This window comes from Morone saxatilis, unplaced genomic scaffold (genome assembly GCF_004916995.1).
Source record: "Morone saxatilis isolate NCDOM2014 unplaced genomic scaffold, NCSU_SB_2.0 Contig22, whole genome shotgun sequence".
Lineage (NCBI taxonomy): Eukaryota > Metazoa > Chordata > Actinopteri > Moronidae > Morone > Morone saxatilis.
Window position 1 is genome coordinate 3,384,740 of NW_023339785.1, and position 3,592 is coordinate 3,388,331.

The following is a 3,592-nucleotide window of genomic DNA, read 5'->3' on the forward strand; positions in this document are numbered from 1 at the left end:
TAATATTAGATAGTCTGATCTTTTTCAAATGTTGCCACATAGACTTGGACAGCAACATTAATCCTTAATTCCAGCACAGTCTCTAACAAAATCTGAAATGTAAATAATTTTAAAGTTGATACAAATTGATATTGTCATGCCAAAATCTACAGTGTATATATACATATTCACAGTATTCAAATTACACTGGGGCTTTCTGAGACCCCTAATTTCCAGAGGAGGGTACACACATACCGAATGTGCTTGCTAACATGCAAAAATATACAGACAGTACATGTATACATATCAGTACATTTGAATTTATACAAAGAATATTTAGCCTGGGACAACACACAAACAGAAATATTCACCATTGCCATGTTTATATATATATTGCTCTCAATAAAAATGCAGGCAGGCAATGGTTTGCTTTACTTTGTTAAACAGACCAGACCTAGGTTGCATCCCATGACAACTGTGAACATGCCCAGTGCACAGCGTGTGTTGAGAGTGCAGGAATAGACAGCATTGTGTTTATTAGACACAATTGAATGAACACAATCTGAAATCTTTATGTAAGTTCTAAACATGCACATTGACCAGTGCTTTACTGCTATCCTGTTATTTGTTTCAGGAACCTAAATATACAGGAAAAGTGTACAAAACCAGTGGCACTAAAGGTTAACATATTTTAGAGCTACCCCTACATTTTTTTTAAATGAGGCTTTCTGGGAGCCCATGTCTCTTTTAGGGGAGCCGAGCTCTCTTAGCTCCCCCACCCATATTTTGAACCCTTCATAATAAGACTGCAATTAAGGTTTTTATCTTGGTTAAAAAATCAATACTACGAATGTAATCATGGTTTATGGACAAAATCCAGTTTCCCAAAGTTGATTTAAACCCACGCACCCCATCCTCCCACTTCCACAGCTTTACTTTTCCCTGTGCAACAGTATCAAACAGCTAGTCCACTCGTCAGACATAATTATCATTATTTTGTGCGTGTTGTTTGACCATAAAACGTCATTAATTTTTAAAAATATTGTTTTAGATTATTGATAAACTGGCACAAAAATCTATGTGAAATTCAAAATATTGCTTTAAATATAAAAATGTTTTTCATTTGGATATTTATTTTACAAGATATGATTCTTACGGTGCACCAATAAATAGTGTCAAATAAAGTGAAATACCAGTGTTTCCTGACCCTCTGCAGTAATGCATTGTCATTTCAAATTCAAAATTGGTAAGTTAAATATAGTGAGATAATAGCTTTTATTATTATCTGTGATGCTTGGAATGACATGATTGCGTGCGACATGCAGGCATTGTCTTCCTAGGTATGTGAGTGATTCAGATAATTAGCTCACAGTACATTACAATCTTATCAGTGGTTTTGTTCATGTCCTACTTATAAATCATATATTCAGGGATGGTTTTCTGGCCAGTAAAAGAACCTGATTTCTTTGATTATTGTGTTGTTGCAGGGATAAAACAAGAATGCTAAGGCAGACCTGAGCCTCCATATGACTAACATGGTATACTTTACGTGTGTAGTGTAAACATAGTAAAGTGCAAACATCTTTGGGTTCTTTTGGCTTCTATCAGGATTGTTGCGGCGGTTGAACAACAGAGGCCTGGAAGAAAAGATTTGACCTGAAGCAAAACGCTGCTGCTGCTGCTGCTCTGATGGTTTTTTTGGAGACGCTGACTCACTTTGGAATTGATTGACAGCAAGTCATTGCCACTATTGCAGAATACATTTCCTGACTGGTAAGTACTTAATTTCTACCCTTTTGCAGATTGTAGTCAAGAGGAGCATTGGGTACACCAGCTGTGCCTGCTTTCACTGTCCTGTCATGTTAGCTTGACATGAATAGTTTGTGTCACATTAAGGCAACTAAAGTACAGTATGACTCACAGGGTTCCTATGTGTCCGAATTGTCATTGACATTGATCATGGTTTACTAGCAGAAATAGATGTTTGCAGCTTATTTAGATATGGTAACGGATGCTTTGTGGCTGTACTTGAATATGACAACCTGTTGCTTTAAACATCCTGAATCATCATTCCATTTTATAATCAATGTCCTGATCATAAAACACATTTTTTTTATCTGCTCAGCAGCTCAATAATGACTACTGGCTGACATAGTATTCATGAGGTGTGATCAAATTTCATACAAATGTATTAAGGAGCAATTTGTCTCATTCATTCAAAACTAGAAAGAAAAACTGTTCTGCCTGTATTAATAACGACCAAAACCAAATCTTACACTGGAATACACCAGACGAAAAAATCTTGATAAATTTCACACACATTTGGTATTTGAGTCATCAAGCATTAAATCATTTTTGAGTAGCTCGCTCATTAGTTGCATGTCTACTGACAAGCAAGCAGCGCATTTCAGCTATTTGATTGAGCCTGAAATACAAACAAAGAACTGAGGCTATCCATTTATTAAACCGCAATCTTTAAAGCCATGTGAACGCACAACATTACAGGCACCCACTGGGAATATTGAATTTAATGTATTATGTTAAATGAACCTCGTACCATCTCTTTGTCAACTGTGTGGCTGCTGGAGTCAATTGTGTTACTTCAAACTCTCTAATGCCCTCAAGTTTTTCGTTCATTAGTGATTTATTTGAGCCAAAAGAACCATTTTTATCTCACTCGGCACTTTTTGAATAAAATGAAATGAATTACTGAGTCCTGAGGATTTTTACTGCCTTTTAATACTTTGTCCACTGGCTGCCTGTGACGACTCATCAAATTCCAAACCTAGCAGTGTGTTCCAGTAGTGGTTCATCCCTAGTCGACTTGCCCATTCAAGGGCTGAGGGTGAAATTGAAAAATCACGTACATAAGGAGCATATATACCCAGAATCCATTGATCTTTCACCCCTCCTCTCCAAAATGTGCAATAACATACCAAGTGATATAAAAGTATAAAAGGCAACAGCTCCTGCACAAACCCACTTTATAATGTATAATGTATGTTTGATACATTTTTCATTAAAGTCAACATTAAAACTAGTTGTAATCAGCTGATTATTCATCATTTATTATTATTATTGAGGACCAGAGTGAAGCATTTAGTAGCATCGAGTGTTGAAGCTGGAGATTGCACCCAGCTGCTTGTCAACTGCTTGCCTTCCAAGTGTGTAGGAGAAACTACTATGGCAGTGAAACTCATTCTAAGGTAACAAAACGGAGGTGTGTTCAGTCTTGGTAGAAAGACACAAACAGGATTTGTGTGTGTTTGTGAGTTGGCGATGCACAGTATAATGTACAGTAGTATGTGTTGCAGAGTGCCTTTGGAAGTTGGTAAAGCATGTTAAAAGACTACAGAAAAGTAGCATTGCACTGTTTAACACAAACTCCTTAACTGAAATGTATGGCCAAGTCCTACACCCCTGTATGTCCAAATGAATTCATCCAAACAAAGTTAAGAAAATGAGCGATCACTCCATCAAAACTGGAACCTACTGATTTAAAAACAACCTTCATGTTCTACATTTAAGGTGTTGCCCCAAGCAGATTTCTGATGAACCAAAATCATTACCTCAGACTGGATCCTACAATTTTAGGATATCAAGTGAGGAAAGT

General features: G+C 36.7%; 1 protein-coding gene across 1 annotated transcript in view; it reads left to right on the plus strand.

Annotated features, from left to right (window-relative positions):
• Positions 1–1,587: 1,587 nt before the first annotated feature.
• The window catches only part of pde6a (phosphodiesterase 6A, cGMP-specific, rod, alpha), a gene marked incomplete in the record, with an annotated part of 56,118 nt that continues 54,113 nt past the window's right edge, over positions 1,588–3,592 (plus strand). Inside the window, 1 exon segment of the mRNA XM_035669132.1 lies at positions 1,588–1,752.